Source organism: Pithys albifrons, chromosome Z (genome assembly GCF_047495875.1).
Source record: "Pithys albifrons albifrons isolate INPA30051 chromosome Z, PitAlb_v1, whole genome shotgun sequence".
In the NCBI taxonomy this organism is placed as follows: domain Eukaryota; kingdom Metazoa; phylum Chordata; class Aves; order Passeriformes; family Thamnophilidae; genus Pithys; species Pithys albifrons.
In genome coordinates, this window is record NC_092497.1 from 77,357,108 (window position 1) to 77,373,735 (window position 16,628).

The window sequence follows — 16,628 nt, forward strand, 5'->3', positions numbered from 1 at the left end:
ACCTCTAAGCTTGAAACCCATGTATGTGAATTAATATGAAAGAGAGCTAGTAAGAAGGCTGTCCACAGAGTTGCTGCAGAGACCTCAGAAAGAAATCAGCAACCTCTGAGATGCAAAAAGACTGAGATCAACTCCTTTGATCCTGATGAGGGGACCTCTGGTCTGGAATTGCAAAGGTCAGACAGTGAATACTTTGGCCAGGAACAGGAATAGAGGGGCCTTGCCTTCGGCCAGGTGGAGGAAAGGAGTGACTAGGTTTACTGGACTGTGTGGATTTGATGGCCTGGCATATAGCATCTGCAGAGGTACTGAGATTTAATAGATACAGGTGCACAGTGCACACTGAAGCCATCAAGGCTTAGATGTGCAGAGCTCATCTGGATGTGTGGAGTGACAGGGGGATGCCAGGAATTATCAGTGCTAGAGGCTGAAGTGAGTTTAAGAGGGAACAAATGGGAGAAGCACCCCATTGTTACTGGACCCAAGCCTCCTTGCATCCTCGGCACTGATTAACTCAGGAGAGGATACTGAAAAGATTCAAAGGGGTGTCAATGGGCTTTTGGTGTAGCTACAGTGGCTACAGAGAAACTCAAACAATTATCTATCGTGCCTGACATCTCAGAAAATCCTTCCATTGTGGGATTGTTGCAAGTCAAAGATCAACAAGTGCCAATTGCCACCACAACTGTGCATCATTGGCAATACCGAACAAACAGAGACTCTGTGACTCCCATCGATAAAACTATCTGGGAGCTGGAGAGCCAAGGGGTGGTCAGCAAGACCCACTCACCCTTCAACAGCCCCATCTGGCCTGTACATAAGTCTGATGGAGGATGGAGATTGACTGTAGGCTATCATGGCCTGAATGAAGTTACCCCACCATTGAGAGCTGCTGTGCCAGACATGTTGGAACTCCAGTATGAACTGGAATCCAAGGCATTGAAATGGTATGCCACTATTGACATTGTTAATGTGTTCTTCTCCATCCCCCTGGCAGCAGAGTACAGGCTGCAATTCACTTTCACCTGGAGGGCTGTGCAGTACACCTGGAACTGACTGCCCCAGGGGTGGAAACACAGTCCCACCATTTGCCATGGACTGATTCAGGCTACATTAGAGAAGAGTGAGGCCCCAGAGCACCTACAATATGTTGATGGCATCACTGTATGCGGGGGGCACAGCAGAGGAAGTTTTTGAGAAAGGAAAGAAAATCATCCAGAATCACCTTAGAACTGGTTTTCCCAACAAAAAAAGTAAGATTAAGGGACCAGCCAGAGCGGTCCTGTTCCTGGGGGTGAAATGGCAAGGTGGATGTCATCAGATCCCAACAGAAATCATCAACGGGATCACAGTGATGGCTCCACTGACTAGCAAGAGGGAAACACAAGCTTTCCTGGTAGCCATAGGTTTCTGGAGGGTGCATATCCCCGAGTACAGCCAAATTGTAAGCCTATTCTACCTAGTGACCTGTAAGAAGAACAAATTCCATTGTGGTCCTGTGCCACTGTGCCACTGGAGTTCCACCCTACAAGTGGCAGAAGCTACTTAAGGAGAAGGTGAATCAAGTCAATTTGCAGGGCTCAAAGGCATTCATTTGGCTCTTGATATGTCTGAATGAGAGAAGTGGCCAAGGCTTTAGCTCTGAGTTGACTCGTGGCTGATACCAAATGCTCTGTGGGGGTGGCTGGGCTGCTGATGTGTGGCAAGGTATGCCACATATACTGCCTGGGTACAGAAGCTGACTGTGACAGTCTGTCATGTAAATGTCACCTATAGATGGGCATGAGACCAAGGGGTGGATCTAACCATGGACACAATTTCCCAGGTTATACATGATTGTGAGACATGCACTGCCATTAAATAAGCAAAGAGAGTGAAACCCCTGTGGTATGGTGGATGCTGAGATAAGTATAAATACAGGGAGGCTTGGAAGGTTGATTTATATCACACTGCCACAAACCAGCTAAGGTAAGCACTATGTGCTTACCATGGTGGAAGCAACCACTGGATGGCTGGAGACACACCCAGTGCCTCACACCACTGCCTGGAAAAACCATCCTGGGTCTTGAAAAACAGGTCCTGTGGTGACAGTACTCCCGAGTGAATTGAGTCAGACAATGGGGCTCATTTCAAGAACAGTTTAGTTACCACTTGGGCAAAGGAGCATGGCATTGAGTGGGTGTATCACATGCCATACCATGCAGCAGCCACCAGGAAGGTTGAACAGTGTAATGGACTATTGAAAACTACTCTGAAGGCATTGGGGGAGGGGAACTTTCAAGCACTGGTATCAGCACCTAGCAAATGCTACATGGCTAGTCAACACTAGAGGCTTCGTCAATTGAGCCAACCCTTCCCAATCAGAGTCCCTTCACACTGTGGATGGAGACAAAGTCCCAGCAAGTCAATTGAGAGGTATGTTAGGTAAAGCAATTTGGATTAACCCTGACTCGAGCAAAGGCAAACAGATTTATGGGATTGCCTTTGCTCAGGGACCAGGATGTACCTGGTGGAAAATGAGGGAAGATGGAGAGGCCCCATGTGTGTCTGAAGGAAATTTAACCTTAGGGGAAAGATAGTTTTTGTTCTGAGTTGTATGTTGCAGGAAATAAGTCACAGGACAAGGAAGACCTGAGCCAAGCTGGTGTTGATGCCCAACAATCATTGCTTCTCCTGCCCTGAGTATCCACCTTGATGGAATGAAGTCCAAGATCTGCAGCGCTGGAAGACAGCCCTAAAAAGAAGATCTGTGCAAGCACAGGAAATAGGTGGATATGTGATCTGGGCATGATGTAAACAGTATGGAATAAAGGGTGGAGACTGTAGTGGTGGGTCTGGCTGAGCCAGAATTTATTTCCCCATAGTAGACCTCAAGGTGCTGTGCTCTGCATTGGTAGCTAGAGGAGAGTTGATAACATATCCATGTTTTGGCTACTGCTGAGTGCAGCAATGTAACATTCCTTCTTCAGTCTAGGTTGAGATCCTGGGAGGGGACACAGGTAGGCCAGCTAACCCACACTGACCCAGGCAAGTACAGGCCTGTCAGCCTGACCTCAGTGGCCGGCAAGGTTATGGAGCAGATCATCCTGAGTGCAATCACACAGCACCTACAGTATGGGCAAGGGCTAAGACTCAGCCAGCATGGATTTAGGAAGGGCAGGTCCTGTCTGACCAACCTGATCTCCTTTTACGATCAGGTGATCTGGCTGGTGGATAAGGGAAAGGCTGTGGATGTGGTCTGTCTCGACTTCAGCGAAGCCTTTGACACTGTCTCCCACAGCATACTGCTGGAAAAGCTGGCAGCCCGTGGCTTGGACAAGTGTACCCTCTGCTGGGTTAAGAGCTGGCTGGCTGGCTGGGCCCAGAGAGTACTGGTGAATGGGGCTGTGTCCAGCTGGCAGCTGGTCACCGGTGGTGTCCCCCAGGGATCAGTGTTGGGACCAGCTTTGTTTAACATCTTTACTGATGATTTAGATGAGGGGATTGAGTCCATCATCAGCAAATTTGCTGATGACACCAAGTTGGGAGGGAGTGTCAACCTACTGGAAAGAAGGAGGGCTCTGCAGAGGGACCTTGATAGGATGGAGAGATGGGCTGATTCCAATGGGGATGAGGTTTAACAAGGCCAGGTGCTGGGTTCTGCACTTTGGCCACAACAACCCCATGCAGCACTACAGGCTGAACACAGAGTTGCTGGAGAGCAGCCAGGCAGAAAGGGATATGGGGGTTTGGATTAACAGGAAGCTCAACATGAGCCAACAGTGTGCCCAGGTGGCCAAGAAGGCCAATGGGATCCTGGCCTATATCAAGGACAATGTGGCCAACAGGATGAGGGAAGTGATCCTACCCCTGTACTAAGTGTTGGTGAGGCCACACCTTGAGTATTGTGTTCAATTCTGGGCCCCTCAGTTCAAGATATTGAGGTGCTGGAGCGGGTCTAGAGAAGGGCAACAAGGCTGGTGAAAGGACTTGAGCACAAGTCCTGTGAGGAAAGGCTGAGGGAGCTGGGGTTGTTTAGCCTGCAGAAGAGAAGGCTCGGGGGAGACCTTATCACTCTCTACAACTACCTGAAAGGATGTTGTAGCCAGGTGGAGGTTGGTTTCTTCTCTCAGGCAACCAACAGTAGGACAAGAGGGCATGGGCTTAAGCTCTGCCAGGAGAGGTTTAGGTTGGATATCAAGTAGTTCTTTACAGACAGAGTGGTCAGGCATTGGAATGGCCTGCCCAGGGAGGTGGTGGATTCTTCAACCCTGGAGGTTTTTAAGGTGAGACTGGATGTGGCATGTAGTGCCATGATCTAGTGATCAAAATGGGGCTGGATTAAGGGTTGGATATGATGATCGCGGAGGTCTCTTCCAACCCAACCGATTCTTTGATTCTATGATTGTATATGACATCAACCCACATAAAAAAGCTGAGGCAAGGAGCAGAAACAGCAGACATTCATTCTCTCCAATGGCTGCCTGCTGCCAATGGTACGTGTGCTGGAGCTCTGCTTTTCAGAGGAGTGGCCAACCATCACTTCTTATGGGAAGCAGAGATTAACTGACAGCTCCTGCTTTGTGTATGCACACACAGTCTTTGCTTTTTCTTTTCCTTAAGTATAAACTGCCTTACCACAACCCATGATTTGTGTTGTTTTTTTCTTCCACTTTACTCTCTTCCCTGTCCATCTGGGGAGGGAAGTGATAGAGTGAGTTGGTTGGCACCTGGCATTAAGCCAAGGTGAACCCATCACAAAACCCCAGATTATCAATAAACCCCCCCCCTAGCAGAATCCTTGAACCACTCTCCCCATAGTTATCTATATCCATTCCTCCCTCCATCATTCCCTCCCTCCCTTGCTCATATTTGAAGGAGTCATGGGCTCAAAATCTGAAAAAGTCAGTTTCTTTCTAGCCTGCAGCTAGGATGTCTCTCACTCTGGTCAGTTTCTGTAGCAGAAGCAGTGTTTAGATCACCTGCAATCTGTATGGGAATGGCTGGGAGGTGACTTGGGATCAAAGATTTCCTCCTGCAGCAGTCCCTGGTCAGTCCCTGGTCAGTCAGGGGCCTTGTGAAAGCCTCATCCCCCAAAAACATCTTCAGTTGTGATGAAATTTTCTCTCTGTGGATTCAGTGTCACTGCTGCACCTGGAACAGAGCTACACCACTGGTGTTTGGAAGAGTTAAAAGTGACCAGCCTGTTCCCCACAACAGTCATGGTGATCCCAAGGACTTCGCTGTCCTTTGATTTTAAGAGATTTATATTTGTTTTGCCCTTGAGGTCTGCTATTCATATCTCAGAACAGTGATACAAGACATATGGATCTGATGTGCAGCCTTGAAAAGATGACAACATTGACAGCATTATGGTATAATGTGCTTTACTTTTACCCAAAAATATTTTCCAGACTACGTCCTAGAGAGGAATACTTGGTAATGTATTTTTGTTAAGGCTAATGAATTCAAGAAGTCCATTAATTTCAATACTGAGAACAGGCACAGCCCAACAAGCTATCAACTGCCATCAGCTCTTTTCATAAACTCCAGGGAACTGAGAATACTCAGTACTTTGCAGAAGTAAGTGCTACAGTAGGGCCCAGATGAGTCCCCCAGTGAAGCCTAAAGAAATCCCAATTCACTCAGGCCCATTGGAAGAACCACTGAGACCCTGAAATGCCATTTACCTCTGACAGAAATCTTTCAATCATCCTCAAAACTGGCATGGAACAGACAGCTGAAGGTAGAGTTGTGGAGAGGCAGAATACCTAGTTTTTCATAGGAGAAAAATCATCGAATCACAGAATTGTTTAGGTTGGTAAAGCTGTTCAGATCATTAAGTACAACCACTACCTGAACACTGACATGTGCACCACTAAAAATGTCCCTAGGTACCACATCTCATCATGGCTAGGCTTCACAAACCAAGATTTGAGAAGGGCACTACCCACATGTCTTGGTTTGAGATAAGCAACTGCCAACCCCCCCAAGCACAGAGAGAAAAGCCTCCCTCCTAACACCAGGGAAAGGGAGGAAAAGAGAGGGGAAAGAAAAAAACACTTCAAACTGCATTTATACTAAATCTACATATATTTTTCACAGAAAGAAAGAGACAATAAAAATTAGAAGAGAGTACAAATATTCACTCACACAAGTCTACAACAACAAGTTCCCCACCTCAACTTCTTAACGAACACACAAATTCTACTGTCCTAACTACACATTACTTAAGAAGAAGCTTATTCCCCAGGGAGACAAACCCAAGCAGAAAGGAGAGACCCAGAACAACACATTTTACTTTCCTGAGATACCCTGTGAGCCAGTGGTGGGCCTGGTCCTCTCCATCCCCCCTGGGACAGCATCGTGCGTCCTCCCAAGAGGAGGGCTGAGAAGCGACTGCCTTAACCACTCCCACACTGGTTCCTACTTCCCTGGAGATGATGTCATAATGTGGTATGGAATACAAAGTTACTGGCTAGAAGAGGTCAGCTGTCAGCTCAGCCCAGCTCAAGTCAGCTGACAGCTTCGGCCTAATCCAAACTTCAGAGCCCAAATTTAGGCCCACCTAGGTGAACCCATAACACCACACTTACTGAAAACATGCTGGTGGCTAAAAAGGCCAATATGAGATAGGCAAGTCCAGTCACAAAAGGCACAGCGGAAGGTCGCCTTTGGTGATATTGGTGAGGAACAGTTTTTTCTGCATTCTCTCTTCTCCTCGAGACTGATTGTGTGTGCGTTCTCAAAGGAAGCAGCAGCATCATGAATGGTGTGTCTCCATGAATCCCAGCTGGGGGCCAGAGTCAATATGGCCAAGGCTGAGGTGTTGTTTCAGGGAGTCCTTGTGCCTCTTCTTCAGAGCTCCTCTCTTGTGGCAGCTGGTGGAAGTTCTCCACAGAGCACAATCTTCGGAAGGCGGTGATCCTCCATCCTGGAGATGTGCCCTGCCCAGCACCGCTGCATTCTCATCAGCATGGCCTCGATACTGGTGACCCCTGCCTGTTCAAGAACAGACACATTGGTCACGTAATCAGACCAGTGTGTGTTTAAGATTGAATGGAGGCAGCGCTGATGGGAGCATTTGAGGAGATGCAGGTGGTGGTGATAGATAACCCATGATTCAGACCCATATAAAAGAGTAGACAGTACAATGGCTCTGTAGACACTAATCTTTGTACTTCTCTTCAGGTGTTTATCAGACCAGACTCTTTTATGGAGTTTTCCGAAGGCTCTGTATGCTTTTGTTAGCCTGTAGGCTATCTTGTTGTCAGACTTACTGTCTGAGGAAATGATACTTCCTAGAAAGGTAAACTGCTGCACTGACTTAAGATCTGATTCACCTATGGTGATGTGGGGATGATGGAACACTTCCTGAGCAGCAGGTTGGTAGAGAACTTCTGTCTTCTTCAAGCTGACTTCCAGCCCAAGAAGCTCAGCAGCCTCTGCAAAGCAGAATGTTAAGCACTGCAGAGCTGCTTCTGTGTGAGCAACGAGGGCGGCATCATCAGCAAAAAGCAGCTCACGGACAAGGTGATTCAGGGTCTTGGTGTGGGCCTTCAGTCGCCTTAGGTTGAATAGGCTTCCACTGGTATGATATCGGATGTAGATGCCGTTTCCTTCATCAAGGTCTGTTGTGGCTCTTTGGAGCATCATGCTGAAGAAGATTGTGAATAGAGTTGGTGCAAGAACGCAACCTTGTTTCACACCATTGGTTATTGGAAACGGCTCAGAGAGTGCATCACCATATCTGACTGGTCCACGCTGATCCTCATGTAGCAGGATGATCATTTTGAGGAACTTAGGGGGAGATCCTAAATGTTCCAAGATCTGTCACAGGCCTTTTCTGCTCACAGTGTCAAAAGCTTTGATAAGGTCAATGAAGGTTACATAGAGTCCTTTGTTCTGTTCCCTACACTTCTCTTGCAGTTGTCTGAGAACAAATACCATGTCTATGGTGCTCCTGTTGGCTCTGAAACCACACTGGCTTTCAGGAAGAAGATCTTCTGCAATAGTGGTACTAATCTGTTCAGAAGTATTCTTGCAAGGATTTTACCAGCAATGGAGAGCAAAGTAATACCTTGGTAATTTGAGCAGTCTGATTTTTCTCCTTTCTTCTTGTACAGGGTGATGATGACTGCATCACAGAGATCTGGTGGTAGTTTGCCTTGTTCCCAGCAACAAGCTCATGAAATTTGGCATGGAGTGCTTAACCTCCATGCTTCCAGACTTCAGGAAAATTCCATCAACCCCAGCTGCCTTGCCAGTTTTCACCTGTTGTATGGCCTTAAGTGTCTCTCCCATAGTAGGGGCTACATGCAATTCATTTTTCACCGGTTGTTGTGTAATGTGCTGAATTGCTGAGCCTTGGACTACACAGTTACCACTGAAGAGAGTCTGAAAGTGTTCAGACTGTTGGTTCAGGATAGAGGTTTTATCTGTGAGAAACATTTAACCATCTGTGCTCAGTAGAGGGCTTTGAACCTGGTGTGTGGGTCCACACACTGCCTTCAGGGCCTCATAGAATCCTCTGTGGTCCCCCAAATCTGTGCATAGTTGGGTCTTTTCTTCTAGATTGGGTCACCATTTGTTCTGGATGTCTCAAAGTTTCCATTGGAGCTTACTGCATGCAAGATGGCTGAGCAAGGTGTTCTTGGTGAGCAATTCTCTTCTTCTTCAACAGTTCCTGGATCTCTTGATTGTTTTCATCAAAGCAGTCTTTGTTTTTCTCAGAGGAGAACCCTAAGGACTCTTCAGAGGACTGCAGGATGCTATTTTTAATATGTTGCCAAAGTGCTTCAGGAGAGGGATCTCTGGGATTAAGTCTAGTTTGAAGGTTCACCTGGAAGCTGTCTCTCACTGTTTGTAGATTGTTAACTTGGAGTCTCCTCCTTGGAATGCTGCCTCTCTTAAGTTTGGGCTTAAAGTGGAGGTTAAGTTTTCAACGCACAAGGCGATGGTCTGTTTGACATTCTGCACTTGGCAGCACTCAGGTATGACAGACACCACCAACATTTCTCTGTTGCAGTAAGACAAAGTCAATGAGGTGCCAATGCTTGGATCGAGGATGCATCCAGGTTGTCTTCAGGCTGTCTTTCTGTTGGAAGATAGTGTTGATGATGGTGAGCTGCTGTTCTGCACAAAACTCTAGCAGGAGGTGTCTGTTGTCATTGCAGTTTTCAATGCCATGCTTGCCCAGTACTCCTTTCCAGGCTTCAGAGTCCTTTCCTACTCTAGCATTGAAGTTACCAAGGACTACGATCTTATCATCTGCAGGAATCTTTTGGGTAGGTGGTGCAGGTCAGTGTAGAATTTGTCTTTTTCCACAGGGTCAGCTTGGAGAGTTTGGGCATATACTCTAAAAAGAACATGTTGCTTGTTGAGTAGTGGGAGGCGTAAGAACATAATGCAATCGGAATGACTTGTTGGCAAATTTTCAGGTTTGGAGGCAATTAAGTTTTTAATCATGAAGCCAACTCCTGAACGATGTCTTTCAGTTGTGGTTTTGCCTGACCAGTAGAGTGCATAGCTGGCACCATGTTCTTTAAGGCTGCCTTCCTCATGAAGATGAACTTGACTGGGAGTAGCAACGTCGATGTTGAGTTCTGACAGTTCATGGGAGATTAGAGCAGAACAGTGCTCAGGATGTCCACTATCCCCAGTATCAAGCATGGTTCTGATGTTCCAACATGTGAGTGATAATTTGAACACATCTTTGGAGGCAGGTGTGTGCCTTTCAATTCTCTTTGTCTTTGTTTTTTTTGACCGCATAGGAAGATGCTGGTTGGCTGCAGCTATCAAACTGTGTATGGAGATGAACTTTGTTTAGGCCACCTTTTCTAGGCCCCTCTCCATGTGGAGGAAGCAGTGCTGTCCTTAGAAAAGGCTGCTTGGTCATTCAGAATGCTGCCCTATGAGACTGTCATTGCCAGGGTAAAGTCTCGAATGACCAATGTCCTGAACTGGCTGCATGAGGGGTTGGGGCTGCAGCTTCCAGTGCTTCCTCACCTGCCGTTTTGACCCTCACCTATGGCTACAGGGCTTTGCAATGTGGGTGGACCTTTTGTGCCTCTGCAATGGATTTTTCAGGTGAGGCACAGCGTGCGCAGAACTGGCCCCACCCTTTACTCCTAAGGTTCATCTGCCACGGCTTAGCGAGCTTGGATGGGGACAGCGAAGACCTCAGGACGTAGGTTTGGTTAGAGTATCCTTCTCTTAGATGGATGGCCTTACAGGACTAAGCGATCTCCATCTGCTCAGGTTTTTGTGTTAGAGTTGTCCTTCTCCTAGGATGGTTGCCAGAGGGCTAGTGAGCCCATCCTGCCCATGGACACACTTTGTCTGACCCTTCAACTGAGACCTGTCTGGCATGGGGAGACCCTACCAGAGGCACAAACCACTACCAGCATAGCACACAACCTCATGAGGGCATGCAAGCTTCTCCCTGGCAACAAGACAGTGTCCCCAGAAAAGTGCCACATCTACAGATCTTTTAAGCACCTCCACATATAGTGATTCAGCCACTTCCCCGAGCAGCCTGTTCCAGTGCTTGACAACACTTTTAGTGAAGGATTTCTAACATAAATTTCCCCTCTTTTAGTTTAAATCTATTGCCTTTTGTCCTGTCACTATCTACACAGATAAAAAGTACCTCTGTATCCTTTTTATAAACCCTCTTCAGGTAGTGGAAGGCCACAGTTAGGTCTTCCTGAAGCCTTCGCTTCCCCAACGTGAACAACCCCAGCTCTCTCAGCCTGTCTTTACAGGAGAGGTACTACATCCCTCTGATCATCTTCATGGCCTTCCTGTGGACCCATTTTAACAGGTCCACCTTTTTGTTGTCCTGAAGACCCAGAGGTGGATGCAGCACACCAGGTACAGTCACACAGAGGCAGAATCACCTTTCTTAACCTACTGGCCACTTGTCTTTTGATGCAGTACAGGACACAACTGGTCTACAGAATTGCAGCCACACAATGATGCCTCATGTCCAGCTTTTCATCCATGTGAAAGTCCTCCTCTGCAGGGCTGCTCTCAGTGACTTTTACTGCCAGTTTGTGATCATGTCTGGGATTGTCCCAGCCCAGGTGCAGCACCTTGAACTTGGACCTGGACTTGTTAAACTTCATTGAGTTTTTGTGAAGTCTAGGTAAATGGCATCTGTCTGTCTTCCTTTGTGCACTGCTGTTGTCACTCCATCATAGAAGGCCACTAGACTGGCTAGACACAATTAGTACTTTAGTAAAGCCATGCTGGCTTCCTCAGATCACCTTCTTGTCTTTTATGTACCTTAGTATATATTCTAGGAGGATTTCTTGTTACTTGGGAGAAGAGACCAACTTCCCCTTCCTTACAACCTCCTTTACTCACTTGTGTGCATGGCTCGGCTTCCCAAACGAAGATTTGGGAAGGGCTGTCCCCATGTGGGTGTGCCCTTCCAGCCTGTGCAGTGGATTTTAGGTGAGGCTCAGCGTGCGCAGAACTGGCCCCACCGTTTAAGTCCTGAGGTTCATCTGCCTTGGCCAAGCAAGTTTGGACAGTGACAGTGAAGTCCCTCAGGACTAGAATCTACAGCACCCGGCATTTCCCAGAAGGTCTCCCATCCAAGCACTAATCCGGGGCTGACCCTGCTTAGCTTCCGAGATCTGACGGGATCGGATGTCAGGGAGGCATTTAACTGCCTCTACTCACTTGTAGAGGGTGATATAAGAACTGATATGCTGAAGCCTGGAAGTGAAGGGAGTGTGACATGTGAAGGGATCTGTGCAGCACCACTTGGAAGCTAAAGCACAGGTTACCAAGGAACTATGTGGGCTAATTATAACTGAATCATTAACCGTAAAATGACACACCATCAAAACCAAAATTGCCAAATGGATTGAATTCCAAATGCTGTAAATTTCTAGGAACTAAGCTTTTGCAAAATGTCAGAAAAACAGAAACTGGGGAAAATGGGGACATTCCAGCCAGCAAATCTTCTGGAATTGCTAGCATGTGTTTCCAGAGAAATAGATGATTCACTTTTTAGTTGTCATCTGCTATACAATCCCATCACTATTACAGACCTCAAGAAATGAGCAAGTTGGTAATAAATCCTATGTTTAAACAGGAAATGATTCTTCAACTGGGAATGTCTATTACAAAAACAAATCGCTGTCTCAAATGGCACATAGTGAAATGACTGTGCTTCTCAGTCAACCCTACAGAAGTCTAATGGCTTCACTCTGCTGACTTACTGTCATTACGAGATCTACTGGGGCAGGGGCAGGTTGCAAAGTTAAGGTTATACAACAGAGATGTAGATGAGACTATTTATGTTTGAACTCTGAGGTGTGAAGGGAAGCATCAGAGGCACTGACCTTGCTGCTTCGGAGATATTTTTTCCTTTGCTACAATTCTGGCAGCAGACTACTTTCCTCTCTGCTCCTGATGTACCAAGGGACAGCAGCCCAGCCATGTGGGACAAAGGCCACAACTATGCTTAAATCAACAGAAAGCAAATAAACTTATGAAAAACTCCTTCCTCTGCCTTTCCCTCCCCTCCAAAAACTTCATGCTTTCCTCACGCACTGATTATAGGAAAACAGAAAAGACATATGGATACAGTCAATTGATAAATAGATTCTAGGAACAAAAGGTAAGGTAGGTGATAGAGACAATCTGATTATGTGATGAACAATATTTGTGCAAATGATAGGGCTCTACTGTCAATTAGAAAGGTCAGAGCTGGACTGAAGCAGAACAATTTTCTTGCTTGTAAATAATGATGGCAAAAATAACCTTGAATCTAAAGCACAAATCTTGCATGAAACCCTAAGTATTTTGAGGTTGATATAGCACCACTCTATTATGTCTTCAGAGATGGGGATTTTCTCTGCATATGTGAAGTTCCCTCAGGGGATGAATGCATGTCATTCACTGGCTTTATAAAACAGGAGACTTGTTCTGCTGATTGTGCTTGGGGCTGGTCCTCTGTTAAGGACTTGTTTCTCATCTTAGTGCTTAGTTGCCATCATTATGCCATAGAGCTATGTGGCACCTTCTGCAAGTTTTCCTGGGTGGTAGTTTACGAGTAAAGTCTTTAGAGTGTACTTGTGTTTTCCCACTGTTCAATCATGTTAAGTATGTCTAAAATGCAGACAATGAAATATTAGCAATAGACAATTAGCTCAACTACGTTTAGGCATTGGTGAAACATGAGTCTAATTTTAAAAAAAAGAAAAACATAATACTCTCATGAAAAAAACCCAACCAATCAAACAACAAAAACACCAAAAAAAAAAAAAGAAAATAAAAGAAACCAAAAACCAAAACAAACAAGAATAACCCCGCAATAACCAAAACAACCAAGCTAAGATCTGTTTTCAGAACTGACAAAATACTAGTTTCTACATGCATCTTTAATCTGTTAGGAAGGTGTTAAAACAAACTGCATAACAACAGTAAAAATCAAAATAGTAAGACCATTCTGACAGAGATGCTGATTAATAAAGAGAACAAATTAGAAGAACAAATTAGAAAGAATAACAGCCCAATGGTTGCTTGTGGCCTGGAAGTCTCTAGTGGGGCACAATACTAAAAGTTGCTAGTTTTATTAAAATGCCCTTTAACTACCAAGGTTATTTCAGCTACCTTTGTTGCCAGTAGTACATGACTGACCCAGCAACCTCTGCAGACTACAACATTTCATAATAGAGGTTCCCCCCCCCAAACATGTCAATGGCAATGATTCATCTTTTTCTTTTAAGAGTTCTACATCTCATATTGCTCTTTTATCTTAGCACATTTAAACATGCTGTTAGATTGCTGTTAACATCATTGGTTTTTTGACATTTGTCTATGTTTAAGGTTCTTAGATCCAAAGTTTTTGCTCACATTTCAATCTTACATTTTTATCTATTTTTAAAAATTAGTAGTACTATAATCTTGGGTAGGATATTGCTAATCTTTCGTTTCTGGTAGAGATACTATGTCAGTGGCAATAAAATTCTCTAACTGAGTTTAGGAACCTTTAATCTGAGCCCAATTAGTCCACTGCATTACTAATATGAAAACAAGACCCAGACAACTCCTTCGATCTAAACTGCATATGTAGAGAAAGAAAGCTGAGTCCTGAATGAAGAAATGTTTCAATGGTATTCCTTTTCATTAATTTTCCAATACTGTATCTTTGACTCCGTCTGACAGGAAAGTTCTGAGTAAAGTATTGACTGGTTGCTCCTCAGAATGCTTTTATCTCATCTTGTGTGAAATTAATTTGTGGGTTTGTGTCTGAGTGGAAACTTTCTGATATGTGTTTTCAATCTGTTACTCCACACACAAAGACACACACACACACACACACACACACACTCACTCCTGCTTTCTGGCAGGTCTGAAGCAACCATAATGAAGCTTATCAAACCCTGTGACAAAACACCCCATGGAGGCAGATGAGACAGATTACAGAAAACTCTTACAGTTCTATGGGACTGCATAGGCAGTTGCATCTATCTGACATTTCCTCTGTCTTTAATTTTAATATCACTTTTCCCAAGCAAGTTTGGAATTGCTTCATTTTATGTTGCTTGAAGATGAGCTATGCAAAATTTTTAATCTCAAATACATCTTCATTACCTGCATTTGGATTTTATTACAAGCATGACCTGGAGCTATTGCTTGTACATTTTTCCTACTTGCTTAAATCACTCAAATGAGCCTCTACAATATATATTTCCCAACAGCACCATGGGAACCTCCTAGTTTCTCATGAAGTCAGTTGAGACAAAACACAAGAGCTTTTGAGGAATATTAAGGAAGCAGAAAGCAGGACCAAATACAGGAACTAATAAATAGCTTAATGAAGACATAGCCAGAAGTTCTCACCACATTTTCTTGTAATATCACTGTGGTCAGAATGATTACTTTATGTGTATAACTGAACAAACTGCAAAATTATAAAAAAGAGTTTAATTCTCACAAGTCAAACTTAATGCATGAACTCTAATAAGTGCACTGAAACAAAGAGCACAGAAGAAGCAAAGCTTGAATTAGACATTTATAACATGCTAAGAAAAATTAACCACAGTTTTGAAAGGGGCAGAAACTCTTCTGAGTCAAGGGATAAGCCAGCCCTTAACACCTAAAATTACAGAGCACTTTAGCATGGTGACAAACATATATTAATAGTTGTGTTCCTGTTTATAATTCTGAATTGAAGTTCAAAAATTAGTGGAAAATCTGTGTGTCCTTTGATACATGTGATGAGCTGCCAGCTCCTGACTTGGATACCTATTGCACAATTTCTTCCTCTAGGGGAACATAATAGCTACTCTATTTCAAGAAACAGGACTGCTACTGCTAGCCAGGGTGGCATCAGTTATGTTGCTAGGAGACCTAGGTATTCATTTAGGCAGCAAAATTCCTTAAAACTGAATGAAACGAATACCCACAAACTGTTTAGAGGCAATTCATCAAAAGCCCAAATCTACTAAAGGCAAGAGAAACACAAAGGTAAAATGCATATTTTCCAAAGCCAAGGAGAATGTCTTCACAACCTGTCCTTACAACTGTCAGTCTCAGACCTGTACCTCTAACACATATGCTCTCAACTTTTTCAGCACAGTTAATGTCTCTACTACAATTTTTTTTCTCCCTAGCCTTACTGCAGCAACTATCTGCAGAGAGGCTGATATTGGCAGGCAGTGACCATGCTGCCACTGTATGTGAGATTTCCTCATCTTTGAAGGGTGTCACCCTTATGCTTCTATGTTTGTGGAAGCAGAAATTACATTGAATAAGGCTGACCTTTCACTGGCAACACAACCTTATACGTTAACCAGCTTTGCCAAGAGCAGTCATTGAATTGAAGATCTGACAGGTCAACACAACTGACCACTGACCACTGACAAATTCACTGTAGAAGGAGGGCTCATTAACATGTGGGGCCACAAAAATAGAAGTGAAAGCATGAGTGGGTTTTTCGGAAGTCTTTAGGGACTGCTAGATGTGGACAGACTTCCATCAAGCAAGTGAAGGGGAAGCAATCAATGTATCTATACTTTCAAACTGCACTTCCTAGAAATCAGAGTTTGTGCTAACTCATGTGGGGTAACTAGAATGACCAGTCACTTTGCAGTTAGCATACACCCACCAGTATAATTTTCAGTAAATGTCTATAAAATATTAGTGTGATTGTAATTAAAATAAAAATGGTGGAGAAGCCGTGTTTTACTTAGTATTTACACAACTGTTAACAATCAGAGACTGGTTTTCCTCAACACTCGTTCTGTTACCGAAATGTGGTTATCTTTTAAACAAGTATCTCTTTAACTAGAAAGCATTATGTATGTATAAAGGAACAGAGCAGATCCACTTAGAGATGAAATGCAATACCCCGTAAGGGAAAAATTAAATTTCATCAAGTAGAGTTATTAATCGTTGTAACTCTAAACTCCAGATTCCAAATAGGTATAGCTTTCTACTGAATTATTTTGAAAGTTAATTTGAGAGACAATTAAAGAAAAACACACTAGATTAGTCAGTATTTTGTGTAGGAGGTTTTATATGCTTTCTTCTCAGTCATATGATAGAACCATGGCCTAGTTGGAAGCAAGTTAAAGATCATGTAGTTCTAACACTTCTGCCTGTGGGACAGAATACCTTCCTCT